The 16,971-nt window shown below is 41.6% G+C and overlaps 1 protein-coding gene across 5 annotated transcripts in view; it reads left to right on the forward strand.

Annotated features, from left to right (window-relative positions):
• Positions 1-16,971, forward strand: part of LOC102304313 (zinc finger protein 516) — a 63,610-nt gene that overhangs the window by 9,118 nt on the left and 37,521 nt on the right. For 3 of the 5 annotated variants that reach the window (XM_005937679.2, XM_014338526.2, XM_014338527.2), the window contains exon 1: positions 4,640-4,737. The gene's annotated coding sequence lies outside the window, so the exon portion shown is untranslated. The other 2 variants (XM_005937680.3, XM_014338524.2) reach the window with 2 other exon arrangements.

Below are 16,971 nucleotides of genomic sequence, written 5' to 3' on the forward strand. Positions count from 1 at the left end.
GGAAGACAATGTCAGCGCTGCAGTATGATCCTGTATCCATCAGGCTGCCTCCTGCAGTCACCGCTGCTTAAAATGCACTGCCACAAACACACACACGCATACACACACAGGAAATGGCCTCATTCAGTGTAGCACACAGTGCGCAGTTTCTCATTCCAGATGGGATTATGATGTTATTATTTCACGATTACACCAAATAACTATATTAACAACAGAACACAACCTGGGACTTCTCAATCAGTCACCTTCCCTTTATACAGAGAAGACTTTTCAACAACCCCCCTCCCCTGCCTGATACACCGATACACACCTCACCATTCCTGGTCTAACAACAGCAACAGGAGCCAGTCATTCACCTTAATATTCATCATCACTCCTCGTGCCAGCAAATTAGCCATTACAAGCATGATTTAATGATGTTTGTGCTGTGATGCTAGAACATTAATGCTGATCTGGTGACGTAACACAGATTTGCATTCTATTGGGAGTTTTTTTTTTTTCCTTCCTCTTTGCAGGTGGATGTTCTGGCCCCAACTGAGAACAACATTTCTAAAATAGCAATGAATGATCACTCATGTGGGTGGATCCACCCTCACTTCCCCTCCCCACCCTATGGAATTTGATAAGTTGGAGAGGAAAGGTGGCCGACCAAAACAGAACAAGAGAGAGAGAGAGAGAGAGAAAAGGGAGGGTGGGAGAGTAGGGGTAGAATGAGAGAAATGTGAATTTAAAAAAAAAAAGGAAGGGAGGGGAGGAGTGTAAGCAGGAAATAGATGAGATCCAAAAGCAGTGTGAGATCAAGTCAACAAGACCGAGAAAAAGAGAGAGAAAAGAGAGGGGGGGGGGGGGGGGCAGCACTTCCTCCTGTATGGCAGTCACAATGAAGAAGTAAGAGAATATAATCTTCCTAAATTCAAAATCATATGCAGCTGGTCTGGCAAGCTTTGTTTCATCACCTAAGAAGACAGAAACGGGTGCAAAAAGCTGCGAGCGGGTCACACGCAATTTACCATGAGGAAGAAAGAGAAGTGGTTTCTGTACCAACAAGATTTATTTATTTCCAACCTATAAAAGACATTTGATTTCTCTCCTGGTCTGAGCAGAAGTGTCATCTGAGTCCAGAAGACGGTGTTATTTATTTATTTCAAAAGAGAGAATGCGATATATCCCCCATAAATATTTTACATTCTACAGCAAGAGGTGGGCTTCCTCCTGCTGCTCACAGATACTGTATGTGCTCACGGGCTGGTTAGGCAACAAAGCATCCCTCCACACCCCCACCCACCTACCCCAGCACTCCCCGAGGTATCTCCTTGAGGGTTCTCCTTGCACTCCTCTGCCAGCTGACAATTAGCATGCAGTTGCTAATGCACTAGGAGCTAATTGAGCACAAGGGGGCTGGAGGTGTCAGTCACTAGAGAAGGCTTGTATATGGGAGCATATACTAGCACTGCCATTTTAAGATAAGAAGGGATAAACTTGGAGAGGAATGTGGGTCACAGCATGAGGCAAATTAAAGTAAGACAGGTTAGCCCCCTACCAAAAATAGCAAATATTTATCACGTGTTAAATAGAGGAACAAAAAAACCCCAAAAAACAGATAATTTATTGCTTTGTGGGTGTGAGTCATATTTGCTGCTTACTGATGCTTGAAGTAAATTGTGGATTTCACATTCACGTTCTCCTTTTATTTGAAACTCTAGTTAGGTAATACAAATAAATAAATAAATAAACACTGATGCCACACACACTAATGTGAATCAGTGCTGGCTGGAGAACTGCACTATCACTGTGTTAAAACCAGGGGTAGCTATTATAAGAGCTGCCCCGAGCTCTGTGTGTGTGTGTGTGTGTGTGTGTGTGTGTGTGTGTGTCTGCCACGCATGCACAAGTAGATATGCATGCAGCACTTTGGAAATGCATGCATGCACTGTTTATCTAGATGTGCCACCAGTGCAATATTTATCAGAAATCCAAATCCTTTTTTTCTAAAAAGGTGAAGGTTCATTTGGGTATATTTTAAAAAAAAAAGATTGGGTGCAGACTGAAGGGCAACAAACGACAGAGAAGCTTCTCTGCTGGCTCGTTCAGAGAGAAAAAGACAGAGAGGCAAAGAGGGGGGAGAGAGAGAGAGAGAAAAGAGGGAGAGGACACCTTGGTGATGTGTGTGTGTGTGGTGTGTGTGTGTGTGTGTGTGTGTGTGTGTGTGTGTGTGTGTGTGTGTGTGTGTGTGTGTGTGTGTGTGTGTGTGTGTGTGTTTGGCCTGACATTCCCTCTGACTTGGAAAGCAGGAATGAAGAGAAAGGGAGGCTGTTTTAAAGACGGCTCTTCTCTAACAGGAAGTATCTGAACAGTGACTCACACGCTACATGGAGAGAGAGTATGGAGGCAACTACATGGAACTACATATCCCTAATGTGTGTGTATGATGAGTTATAAATATAAGTGGGATTGCATAAATATGCATAAAAAATAACATGATAATAATGAACATCAATAGTGCTAGTGAATGTGTGTGTGCGCGCGTGTGTGCGTGTAAGGAAGTTTACATGCACTCTTGTGTTCTGGTTAAATCAAATTTTAAAAAATGGTGCGTTTTACTAAACAAATCTGTTAGCGTGTGCCAGAGGGGCTATCACTAATTCTCATGTGTTTAGCTCAGTGGATCACATTTCAACAAGGATACGATGCCTTACTCAAAAGCTTCAGTGCGCACGTTCTTTTGTACGCGCGTTTGGATAGGAGTACTGCTTAATTCTGAGGAATAAGCGATGCGTATCTGGTTTATAATACACAAATGTCAAATGTATATAAGGATGTGTGGATTTCAGCGTCAGTGTGTGCAAGTTCTCAGCACCCCCCCCCCCCATGGAGCTCTGGGGGTTTGCCTATACTAAGAGCAGTGCCTGCCATTACAATTCCAGGACTTGTCGCTGATAAGATGTCTGTGTATCTTAAGTCACTGGTATATCAGCAGTCAGCAACATGGCTCCCTCTCACTGCGTCGTGCTGAGCAAACAAGCCTGACCTCTGCGCAACACCCATAACAACACAGCAGAGTGACAGTTATTACACATGACTTCAGAGTACAATAAGCTACAGAGCATTTTGTTAGCAGTAGGGTTGATTTGCATAGTATTGTGATGTTTATGCCTGGACAATTAAAAAAAAAAAACTTGCTCTGGTGGTTTAATGAAAAGCATTTTTTAAAGGTCCCACACTGATATACAGTTTTAAGTGTAATCACAATTGTTGGAACTGAATAAGCATGCGTGTCCACACTTTTCCACACCTTTGGGCTATCGCATTCATTTTTCATGCTTTTCCAGACTTTCCAGTCCTGCAAGGGAGGCACTGTTTACTCGTTCCTGTCTCACATTTTTTGGGGCATGTTTAAAAACAAAGAGAAAAAAGTGAGCCAATTAATCAAACAATTTCATTTTAACTAAATTTCAAAAAAATTGAACTAGCAGCGGTGTGTGTGTGTGTGTGTGTGTGTGTGTGTGTGTGTGTGTGTGTGTGTGTGTGTGTGTGTGTGTGTCTGACAGTCATTGAATTTCTCCTATGTCTGTGTATTGGACTTTTTAGTATTGACCTCGCTGTGTTATTCTGTTTGTCTCTTCTACATGCGTGTGTATGTGTGTGTGTGTTTGTGCATGTGTTTGTGTAACAGGATTAACAACCTGCTTAACTTAAACCAGACTATAGTCATGCATTCCATCAAGAGGAAAAAGAAGAAGAAGATACACGTTGTAAGACTATCCTACCAGTTTTAAATCTTTAAACTGAGGGCAAATTCTGTCTGTAAATCGCTTGTATAGTTACCGTGTCAGGCTTATACTGGCTTTACCACAAGGACAAGTAAAACAAAACAAAACAATCAATGTTTAACAAGCAGAGAATGAGACAATATGCTGGCAGCATATTATCTATGTGTCGTTGTACAGTATGTAACAGCTGTGTTAAAAAAGGGAAAGAGGTTCTCTCAAGGTTAAACACATAATGTAGTTACTCAGATTTTGTTAACCATATGGTTAACAATATATATTTATATATATATATATTGGTTTATCTTACTGCAATATATATATATATATATATATATATATATATATATTGCAGTAAGATAAACCTTATCATCCCTATACTCTAGATAGATCTCAACAACATCCTGGATCAACTGTCAATATAATCAGACTCGACGGGAGAAGAGTGAAATTTCATCGGCACCTTGTGTCTTTATGTGTCGTGGCATTAAAAAACAAAACAAAACAAAAACCTGAGCGTTTTTCTAAGAAGTGGTTGGGTTGGGCAGTTTCACACTCCTGACGCACTTTTTTGAGTCCTTAGCAGTATCAACAACTTTTCGCTGATGAGACAATAGCAGATAGTTCCATTTAATGCGTGAGAAACCATTCGGTTGGAGAAGAGGGGTGTCAGGAAATTGCCAAAACACTCACCCAAACACGAAGTCGAGCATATTTATTTTAAGTCACGAGCCTGTGTGATATGAACGGTAAGAGCTGAGTTTATGCATGTGTTACAAAAACGAAGCAAAAGCGTGATGGTCGAGTGAAAGCGGAGAGGAAACCTTGTCCCCCCCCCCCCTCACGGGACAGAATGGATTCGACCTACTCAATCATACTCTTCAGCATACACTGCAAAGAGCATGCTTTCACCTTTAGGATTGTCTGTGCTTCTTGAAGTCACCCTGGATTATTCTTTTGGATAACGCAGGTACGCACATCTCGTCTTTCCCTGCCTTTTAGACACATAGAAAAACACAGGGGCGATCTCGTCGGTGTTTGGATTTGGTTGTAGGTGGTATGCGATTGTCTGATCTAGATTTATAAATAGGTTACATGCAATAAAGGGTGTAGTGGTTGGTTTAAATACATATGTATTTCTATATATATAACAGCGTGTGTGTATATATATCGTGTATGGCTATCACAATGTAACATAACCAGAAGTATGTACAAGTGTGTATAAATTCTCCACTCTTTACAGATTTACAGACACTGAGTGAGTCACAGCAGTTTGATGATACTTCGAATTTGTGAGACTCCTCATACCTAATGTGATCCTTAAAAAAAAGAAAAAAGAAAAAAGAAGGAAGGATAGAAAAAAGGGACTAAACCAAACTAACGCGTTTGAATAAAAGGTGGAGTACTTGGTTAATATGCTCCACCGACATCCTTCAGCTCAGGCAAACTTTCCATCAGCTCGACACACACACACACACACACACACACACACACACACACACACACACACACACACACACACACACACACTCATCTCTTCCTTGAGTAATGTTTTGGATAATAAACTCTATCATTGCAGCATCTCAAACACAGATGGCAGCTGTACACTTCTGAGTAGTGTTAAAAAAAAGAGGCAGCTCAGAGGCTCAATACAGAAAACATCCAAGAGGAGGAAGAGGAGGAGGAACAGTTTCTCTCTCTCTCTTTTAGAGATTGTTTTATTCACACGGAGGGTGGAGGTGGACGTTAGGGAAGGGTGGGGGCAATATCCATATTAGGAAGCCGTGTCCTACATAATAGACATGGCACAACTGCCACTGAGCAAGGCACAGGTGCCGGGCAGCAGTCGGGGTCCGGTGGCTCTTTTAGACCTTACATATGAGGATCTGAAACCGCTGGAAGCTCTCTGGTGTGTCGCGTTTCTTCTTCTTTCAATCTCTGCGCCTGCTGAAGCTCTCACAATCTGCATGCGGGGTGTGTGCCCGTACGCGTGTGTGTTTGGGGAGGGGGGTTGATCGTGTAGTTCGTGTGAGATAGTGTAAGTAGGGGCTACTACTTGCTCCCCCCGCAGTTGATGACACACACCTACAGGATGTGTGCCTGCTGTTATGGTAAAGGTTCACAATAGCACTAAGCTCCAACCGGGGGGGTTACTGCAAGACAATTGGGATGACTGAGGCTTGTTTCGCCTTGTTTCACATAACCGTGTACGTGACGTGTACATACAGGTGACTCTGATACAAAAATGAGGGAGTGTATGTGCGTGTGCAAAACTAAGCCCAGAACACCAGTGTCAAAGGGATTTCATACCAATATAACACACGAGCACATTTGCGCACGGGGGTCATTGTGAGATGAGCGTCTTCTTCACTTCTCTGTACACTTTATCATTAATTGCCAATACACATGCGGGCGCCAGTTCACGTGTCCCTGATAGGAAGCGATGGACATACGTGAAAGCACGGAGAGTGGAATGTGCGTCCTCTGCGTGGGGGGCAGAGGTTTGGTGACACCGCGAGGACAAACTTTTTTTCTTCGCTTTTGTTCGCCTTCGATCTTGCACCTCACCGTTTCACAAACACAATCTCTCTCTCTCTTACACACACAGATGGGGCTTCTTTCCATGCACGGTGCGTTCAGGTGCTCTCATAACCTCTGCCATTCACATGCTAGAAAATGTGATCAGAAAGTAGTGTGTGGTGGTTTCAAAAGAGGAAGGATTTGTTGAATCTCGCTGTGACATGGGGGATGTTGCATGGCTTATGAAAAGATAGTCTGTGCGGACCAGCCTAGTGTGCTTCCTTTACTTGAAACGCATGCGAATTGTAGGAAATGGAGTGACTCAACGTGAAAAGTAACAAATACATGAAATTATTAATTTTAATCATCAAAAACTACAGGCTAATCTAAATCAACAATGCCCTGCGGAACCTTTATTTCCAATCACTCAATAAATGTCTTACTCAATGCAATCCGCAAAGTGACGTCTTCCAACGTTATCTGATCATTCTGTGTACAAAAGTTATTGACTCAAAAGACGAGCAGATGAGAGAAACCAGAAAATACAGAAACTATATAAATATATGTAGCCTAAGCAAAATAATTACCATTTAACTGGCTAGCACCTCTAACAACACACGCCATAATGTACACTATCTTTTAGAGCCGTATTCAACATACAGTAGTATTTGTTTACGTCGCTGCTAAATTTACTACATAATTCCAACCGTGTGTCACTTTATCCCTGAGTCATGACATATCCGACAACACCTAAAAGCATCAGCAGCAGCGAAACGACAAGAGACAAGACAGACAGAGAGAAAGAAGCAGAGAGAGGAACCTGTACTGTGGTAGCTACAACACAAGGAGACAGGAATTCGGCCGAGATAATAATAATAATAGTAGTAATCGTGCAGGATTGTGGCGAAGTTGATCAGCGGGCTGCTGTTGTCAGTCGCCGCACTGGCTCACACAGCGGGGTCTCCTCTGTATCTCTGCTGGATCCGGACTCTTGGACGCTTTAGGAAACCTGCACCCCCCGCCCCCCTTTCTTTCTCCGACTGTTTGAGCTGCTCAGCGTTGTTTTAACTGGTGAGGAAGTGAGTTCACATAATTATTACTGTTTGTAATTTAGAGGGTGTGTTCGTGCTGGCTGGTCTTGCTACTACTACTGCTACTACTGCAGCAGCTGCTGGTGCTCCTGCAATCGTTGGCTGTTACACATTCTTTAGTTTGAAACCTTGTCATTTCCTTTAAGTGAGAGGCGAGAGAGAAGTGACTAAGAGAAGGTCAGTTAAAAAAAAACGGCATGTGCTACAGTGGAGATAAGGGTCATTTTGGGGAATTATTTGACTGATAAGTGGAACCTTGTGGCTAGGAAAAGCAACAACAACAAAAAGAAGAAGAAGTAGAAGCCAACATAATCCTGTGATACACTTAGGAATGGTGCTATGCAAATAGTAGGCAAAACTGACATCCCAAAGGAGCTTCACGGGGATATTAGAACTATATCATAAAACACTTTCAAACGTCTTAATGGTAGCAGTAAGTGTAAATGATAGCTACACTGTAGGTGATAAAGGAGGATAAAACAAAATCAATAAAGTGATGCATATTATAAGGGGTTGTAAAGAAAGTTATCACTGGAGACAGTTATGTAAAAGCATAGTTTGCAGTAGAGATAGAGGAGAAAGTGTGCGCATGCATGGCAGTGTGCACATGTGCCAAAACAGGCTCACCTTCCTGCTTTGTAGTTTGAGCAATACAGATGATGAAAAAACACACGGGGAGGGAGGAGGGGGGTAGCTGTTCTCTTTATCTGCTGGTGTAGGAAGTTTGACTTCAAATAGGAGCCTAAATAATGGTGGCTTTGTATCGAGTGGAGTTTCCACACACACACATGCGTATACACCAAATACTGTGATATTCAGCTGTTCCCTACAAGTAAGAAAATTTTGGCAAAAGGGTTGTGTTCCCTTCACTGTCCCCCGCTACAACGGCTTTGTTTCTAATTGTGCACGGGACTCTCAGCTGCCAGTTTTCTCTTGCCTATTTTCTTTGAGATTGACTTTCTGTGGCATACTGTTTTCCCCTGTAGCTGTTGAAAGATACAGCATTTTTCTTCTGTGTAAGGGTCACACACACAAACACACACAGAAAGAGAAAGAAGTAGAGAGCGGAGGGAGCGAACAAGGGAGGAGGGAGGAAGAGAGGCAGAGCGTTGTTTTGCAGACAGGATTACATTGTCTCCCCCATGTTAGATTTCAGACATTATGTTAAATATTTCTAGGCTTGCGACTCTCGCCCTGTGCTCGTGCCAGCAAATATAACACCCTGCAGCGCGGCACAACAACAATAAATGATCTAACTTCCCCAAATTGACTGTTAGATAATAAATAGCAGTTACGTGTGATCTGAGTCTCATGGATACTAACAAGAATAGGTGTGATAGGCAAACAGATTTAGTCAGTTATGGAGGGGGTGTTTAGGGAAAAAAGTAGTTTTTCTGAATGTTTAATTGATTTTTTTTGTTTGTTTAGTTTTTTTCCTTTTCTTAATCCAAGAGTGAAGGAAAAGCTGTAAACAGGATTAGCTGACGAGTTCAGCGTTGGGGGTATTATTTTTTTCTTAGAAGGTTATGTCATAGAAGTAAATAAGCAGTGACGTCACTTGTTGACCATCGCAGCAGAGTGAAAGAGGAACATGACCTGTGTTTAAATGTGAATTATGACGGTTCATCACTTGACTAATACAAATGTAAGTCATGTTCAGGGAGTTGAGAACTTTTTGGAAAGCACAGATGCCTCACATTCACAAACAAGTCCCCGGAGAGCTTATGCATGGCTCGAGTGAAGCCTTTGTGTTTGATTGCCTTCCACCTGCGTGTCTTTGCATAAACCGAAGAAGTGCTGCGTATATCTTCAGTAGAACTGCCTGTCTGTCGCACGCAGTTTGTGCACTCAGTTTTCCATCCCTGTGCTTATCAAGATCAAACTCTGAGCCATACCTTGACTTTTTATCTTACCCTGACACTTTTTTTAAAAAATTTGTAAAGTTCATCCAGCCCCTAACTCCTCCCCTCCTGTTCTTCCTGTATCTGTGGGAGTAAAATTAGCAATTTAATTTTTTTTTTTTTTTTTTTTTTGGAGTGGGGGTTTGTATTGTCCCTTCAGAGTGTAGAAGTGTTTTATTGGTGTGGCGAGAAACAATGAGGACAAGGCAGGGCTTTGTGGTGGCAGAAATGCATTTTTAACCCATGTGAATGAATGGCGCCTCACATTCCACAGCAGCAGGCCCTTTACTGAATGGCAGCACTAACTCGGCTGTTTTCATTACTCATTACTGCCTTGTGCCTTTTCACCATGTACAGAGTCATTTACCTTCACCACACTGGAGGGGGGTTAAACAATATACAGACTCTTGTTTATAGTCGATTTTCAGAACTGGACATGGGGTAAAACTTGTGATTTGCCTAACTGTCTCTTGCTCAACAAGCAGTATTAAAGCTGCTCTAGGATATAGACATTAAGAAAGGATGAACTGATAATGTTCAGTGGGAAAGTTCTGCTTGTAGTGATATAATGTGCATGATCTATTGTGACTTTTTAGCTCAGTGTTTTGTCTGTCTGGCCTCGAGCTTTATTGTTCCACTTCATTGTTGATGCTCTCATTGAGTCATTTCCAGCATAGACCTTAAGAGAAAAACTTCATAAATAGTCAGTGTAAAGAGGAAATCATTGGCTAAAAAAAGTGTATATTTTTCTTATGAACTGATGGGAAGTAAAAAAAAAAAAAAGAGTCTGCAAGAAACATGAATGTTCCTCTTCATAAGCAGGGTGCACAGATTTAAAACAACAATAATAATCCCTGTTAGTATCTTTTTCAGAAAATGGCAATGGCTTAAGTGTCTAAATCTTTTAGTAAAGACCTTTGTAAAAATCCTTTTTCCCTGTAATACTGGGGTGTGAGCATTCTCTGTTGGTGGTATCTAAGACCTTGCTGAATTCACAGAGAATGGTTCCAAAGCTGGCTAATTGTGTTGTCCTGCATACACAATTCGTAAATCCGATCCATTCAGTCCATTTTCCACTGTAATTACTACCCTGCTTTGACCGTACTTTCTCATCTCTGTCCCAACCGTTCGTGGTAATGTTGTGTGGTTTGAAACTATAATTGATATGAAAGGAAAAAAAGTCATCAAATCAGAGGACAGATATGTTTTTGTGCAGAGGCATATAGTCTGAAGTCATTCCGTGTGCCCTGCTGCCCCCCCCCTCCTCTTTCCCTCTCTCAGCTCTTCCTTGTTATGTTTTAGATCATATCAGCGCTTTTTACATGAAAGCAAACATGTACGCATCTGCCTTTACATGGTTAAGTAACTTTGTGACATGCTGAAGTTGGATTGGAGATGGGCAATGATGAACGCAAAAACAATTTTCTGGTATGAATCAGAAATGGAAGAGGAAAAAAAATCAAACAATTTATTGTCTTTTTACTGGTGCTCCACAGCCACATCATTTTAATACGGGGTCTAGTGTCTATTCTCTGGTGATGGCATTGATTCCCTGCTACATGGTGGGGGTTTCCACTCTGAAAGGGCAGTCTCTCTGTGTTAGCCTAGAAACACCAAGCTCCTGGATTAAATTATAAATGAGCCCTCCGTGGGAAACGTATTGCTTACTGCTTAGGATAATCAGAAGGAATTTTGCATTTGCTGTCATCCTACACATTTCTAGTGGATGTTTTGTCCTCTCTACTAACTTCTGTTCCTGTGGTGCCCACAGTTTTCTTAAAACTTTTGATAACAGGTGTGCAGTTAATCCCTTTATTCCAATTGCACCTGCACCCTCTACCCCCTCCCGTATGGATCAATAGAGTCTGTGCCAAGCCAAGCAGCATTGTCCAGGTACTAAACTGTGAAGACAGATATCTGTCTAAATTAGACCCAAATAAAATGATGTAATAATCAGGGGATTAAGATAGGAGAGGGGTTAAGGGGTTAGAGCTGGTGGGGGGTAGGGAGGGGATTTAGGCACAGGCCATTTTAGTCATCTACTCATAGTGTTGGGGTGGGGGAGAGAAAGACAATGGTGTGTTTTGGTTTTTTTTGGGTTTTTTTTTTTAAATTAAGTACGCATCTATTCACCAAAGTGTGATCTTCAGACTTGGGAAGGATTCACTTTTTCCCACCTAAAGTTTACTAATGCAGTGGTGGAAAACCCCTCTGAGACAGCAAGCCCTAATAGGAGTGAATAACTTCCCTTTGAAAGCCATATATAGATTTTTTTTTTTTTCAGAAAGAAACCCAGAAAAACCCAGTGTGCACATTTATATAGAGTACATCTGGCACAGCTTACTTTATATCTATCCTTACTAGGGTTACTGATACAATAATGGCAGAGCACAGTTCCCTTCATAAACTAGCTGAAGCTGGTTTAGGTGGGTGTAGGTGCAACCTACAGTAATGATTTTCAACTAAATTCCACATTTTTCATGTTGTAAAAGTGACATTCTAAATACTGTCATTTGCACACATCCACTGAGAGTCTAATGGAAACTGTTTGTGACACAAGGTAGCATTTTTAGTCATTGAGAGATTGCTCATTTCCAAAGTATTTTAGTGATGTTAGGAGTAGTTAGTGTGAGGGGTTCCTCTTACTGCAATGTATTTTTTTATTTATTTTTTACTCAGGTTATATTTAAAGTATCTATTTTTATATGTTTACTCTTTTCTTCTTAGGTATAAGCTCCCCAAGAACACATACGTTTGTTTCAATTTTAAATAATGAAATCAACAGCGTAACCCGTGTGTGTATTTGCATGTGCTTTTTATACCTGATGGTAAGAGCTGGATCTTTGGTTCTTGGTAAAAAGAAAAAACAAACAAATAGAATAAATAACTAAATTAGTACAACACCCCCCTGAAAAAGGTCAATTTGAGCTTTTAAAATTTAATACAAATCCTATATTTCCATACTTTGTGGTGCAAAATAGAAAGTACACTAAAATAATGTTAGCAGGCATTTGCAATTGCTGCTGGCAGCCTTAGCTAAATATGGCAGCTCATCCTACTAAACCTAGCAAGCAGACATTTTTAAAACATTATCTCCATACCTGAGCTATGTGTGTTGTGTGTCTAATAAGCCTGGTTGCCCTGATACAAGAGCCAAATGCATGCCATTTACAAAGCATGGCAAAGTTTTCTCTTCTCTTTTTCTAGCAGCCATGCTAACTCTACATGCTAACATTAGCCTTCTGCTCTTGAGGCAAAACTTGTTAAAAACTTCAATTAGCGAACCCAAACCTCTACAGGACTCGCGCAGGATGAACCAGATATTAAATAGAAAAAGATATAACAGTCGGACTGTTATATCGACTGCTAAACCAGTGTGTCATACATTTGCGCTACATTCTACCTTTTTGACACGTGTAGGTGTGTGCCAGTATTTTTGCAGTTTTCCACCACTGACAGTTTGCCTGGTCTGATTAGCGCTATTGCTGATACTCCTACTAGTTGTCCTAATAAATAATATTTTCACCAGCTGTGAGTAGGCTGGGACCATCACTGAAATCAGGGGTGGGCCCCGCTGAGTGGCTGATGATTTGATGATCAGTGTTGGATATCGACTCCATTTATCAGTGCCGCCATTTATTAGCGGACGACGCTCACAGCAGGGTTGGGCCTGTAGGGATGCAAGCAGTGTTGCAGAGTCTTGTCAGTGCATAGATTTCTTCAGTTACAAAGAGTGGGATGTGTTGGAGAGTTTTTGCAGAAAATCTGACTCTTGCTTCAGTTCAAACACAAGCTCCTTTGCCACATTACAAGCCACATTGTCCATCACCGTCACTCATGTTGATTTTCCGCCTCACGCATTATTGACGATACAATGAAATAACAACCAGGAGCAACGCAGCGCTGAGCTGACTGTGCTGGATTCATTAGCGGCACTTATCAGGTTTGAGCTGACATAGTGATCATAGTTAATAGATTTCTGCCTGCGTCCATGAACCGAAGCTTGGCATCGTTGCTGTGATTGCTGCTGGATTAAAGAAGAGAAATAAGCTTAGCTGAGAGAAACAGCCCAGAGGACCACGTGGCTATGATTGGGGATTCAGAGAGAGAGAGAGAGAGAAGGGGAGAGGAACGGCAGTCTTTGTCCAGCCCAGATGTCACTGTAGTAGACTGCCCTTATTGATCTGCTGCTTTACACAAACACACACATATCCTGCACACCACTCGCATACACGGTCTAATTAGATAGCTATACAAAGGGAATTTAAGAAGTGAGACCTTCAATTTGGCTACATAAACACCATTTACCGCTGATTTATTACTTACTTTACATTGAAATGTGTCTCGTTATAGAATATTCTTTTGTGCGTAAGCATACATCAGTTGAAGAATATTTTGAAATATCTCCATCTCTGCATTCTTTCTACCTTGCCTGGCCTGGTTTTTATGTCTGTCCTTTTTTAAGGTTTGATAAACCAAGACGACACAGTCACTTAGCATGTAGGTATCTGTGTGTGTTTCACAGGGCTCGGCAGGGAGGGGACGCAGCACCCAAACTTAATCCAAACTCACAGCAGCCCAGAGGGCATTAAGGGTGGGTGGGGGGTTGGGTGAACCCATTCCTAAGAAGAGAGGTTCATTTTTTAACATACCCATTCCCTGCCGTCTAATAAACACACTAAATGGGGATGCAAGTGCCTACAGAAATTTTTAAGAACCCCATTGCTTACATGTACAGGTTCAGATTTTTTTTAAGGCTTGATTTCTTTGGAAAATTCACCACAGTCCAAAAAAACTTATATGCAGGGAAGAAGTTAAGAATAGGTGACTTCCACTTGGGCAGCACAGACAAAGAAAATGCCACTTATGGGAACTAAAAATGCAAACATAAAAAAAGAGGAAGTTATGAATAACCACTTTAAAAGTAATTGTTTTACTTCTTGCCACACTGTCCCTACACACACACACACCTCCTCATTAACTACTGTTGTCGCTCCATTCTTATATATAAAAAAAACTTTAAATACAACACACTTTAAAGTCTGCTGTCTACTTCTCCACTTGACTTGATCCATCTTAAGTGCCCCATATTTACTACTACATTGCTAGCAACGTCTATTAGTTAGAAGAAGTCTTTTTGGGGGGGAGGGGGGACACAGAATCAGAGAGAAAATGGAAGAAGAGTGGATGTAGTTAGTCCAGATTGAAGGCCAGTGATGTTACATGTCTGACTAACTTAGGGAAACAAGCTGGAAATGTCTCCAGGCTACTGCAGCTAATCATTCAGCCCACAGAGGAACTGATCGTTAGCCACTGATGTCAGCCTAACCTTGCCACGATGTGTTCTAGTGAGTCGTGTTTGTATGTGTGTGCGTGCGGGTTGTGGGGGTTATAGATGGAAAGATGGACTTTACTCTGTTTAAAAAAACAAAAACAAAAAACAAACAAACAAATGCTGATCATAATGGATGAGGAACCGCCTCCTGCTGAGGGAATATAACATAAAAATACAACAATTGGTGTAACAAACTCCCCAAATGTTCATGTTTTACTTTTTCTCAAAATGAATCAATAGAATGAATAACAAGAAAGAGCAAAGAAACAAAAACAGAAAAACATCCAAATTTGGGTAATATTTACTCTGAGACCACTATCTATTCAACTATAGCAAAATTAAAGCCCTCTTGGAGAAGAGGGACAGTCATAGAACAGTGATTACATCATCTCTGAGGCACTGAGGAAGTAGGACCAGGAGGTGCTCTGGGTCAAGCAGGCGTCAAGTTCACTGAGGACAGAGGTGAGGGGGAAGAGGGTCGCCCAAAGACTAGCCAGCTCACCCGAAATCTCAGTGTGGCTCAGACATCCAGGTGAATTGCAAGCATGCATGCGTGATGAAATCAATCTGGATGCAGATTGGAGGCCATGTGCGTGTCTGTGATCTGCTCTCGAGGATTCTCCTGTACATGGAAGGAGAAGGGAAAACAACCTTATCACTTTAACTTTTTTTTATCTTTCTGTGTCTGTTCCATATGGCTGGTAGGTTATAGTTTGCAGTCAGAAGTAGCACAAATACTGAAGCGTTGTTATGACTGGGAGTGACATACGTTGCATTGTGTGCTCTTTCAAGTGAGACCAGCTGAAGATGTAGAGACTAGTTGAGCTCTTTGCCTATGTTTGTCTATTTCTTAGAGCAAACTATTATGTAATATTAAAAGTAAAGTTCGCTTTCAAGAGGAAAAAAAGTTACTAAAAGATTTATTTTTTTTTGTCTCCCAAGGGAACAATGAGAAGTCTAGCAAATGTCCTCAGGTGCTGCCACTTGAGTTAGCATCAGTTGGGACTAAAGACTACAAATCTGATAATATGAAAAAGAAAGAAAGAAATGGATGTATGAAAATTGAAAGAAGTGATCTGACTTAATCAGCTACTGAGCCTGCTTGAGTGTTTGAGGCTATTAGCTGGAGGCAACATTACCTTCTACTAACATCACACACATCATTCTGGACAGTCGGTGGCAAAGTTGCCTTTGTGTGAGAATTTGGGAAAAACTTTGTGTAGATTAAAAAAATCTGCAGCTTCAGTGGTTTTCATTTTTAGTATTCATTTAGTAATATCACAGTTATAACTGTATTTAATCTTTGACAGCATCATATCCAGTGCATTTAGCCTGTTAAGAACAGAAACCTGTTTTTGGTCTCCCATTGTGTTTCCTGGTTGCTGTCTGCTTTTTACCTCTGTTCCCAGCTGTCTCTCTGTTCGTCTGTTGCTCCGGGCCTTGCAGTCAACTACACAGGAAAGAAGAGACCAAAGATAGGGAGCTTTTTAGCACCCCCTCCCCACCTTTCCCCCCACCCCCCATCCACAACACACAACCCTAACACCCCAACATCCACAGCTACTAGCAGCAGATGCAGCAACACTCTTGACGCTTTGTAAAGAATCCCTCAGCACACAGACAGCCTCCCTTTAGCTATCTGCCTGGCCTCAGTGCCCTGTTCCTACATTGTATCCAGATGTGAGGAGGATGGTTGAAGGGAGGAAGGTAAAAGGGCCCCTGGTACTGCCCTCCCCAGCCCTAGACCATACCAGCTAATCCCATCCCAATAGCAAAGATTTATTAACAAACTCCCTGCTAAAAAGAAATGAGGCCAGCAGAGCAAATACCCCAGATTTTCATTTCAATATTTGCGCGTTTAAATGCTGCACATAGCAACAAACAGCGCAGTGGCCGTTTCTGCTCTTTTACCCTAAAACTAAAACCGAGGAGATGAAAATCTGTTGCTCTTAAATACAACTGGCTGCGATCATCTAATCCCTGGCTGCAGACCTCTATTTAAAGAGCGTAGCCGCTAATCCCATCGGATTATACCTGACCAACTGTACAAAATCACCTAATTAATAGTCTTAAGGATGGTCACAAAAGGCGGGCTTCCCTTGAAAATAAGACCTTAATAAATCATACAAAAAATCTGACCCATATACAGAGTCATAATCTCGGGCATAATCTCAAACACAGAAACAGGAGACTCAAGGTCAGAACTCCTCATGGTCAGGACTCGTCTAGAAACTAGAATCTGGAAGTGGGTCAAAAAACTCCCAAAACATTTTAATGCAGTAAATGCATTACTTTACACTGAATCATACTGAGACCACTGTGAGATGTAAATTCCCCCTTAAACCACTGCTATAGTT

The sequence above is a fragment of the Haplochromis burtoni genome, unplaced genomic scaffold (genome assembly GCF_018398535.1).
Source record: "Haplochromis burtoni strain Fernald_Lab_line unplaced genomic scaffold, NCSU_Asbu1 Contig_240, whole genome shotgun sequence".
Lineage (NCBI taxonomy): Eukaryota > Metazoa > Chordata > Actinopteri > Cichliformes > Cichlidae > Haplochromis > Haplochromis burtoni.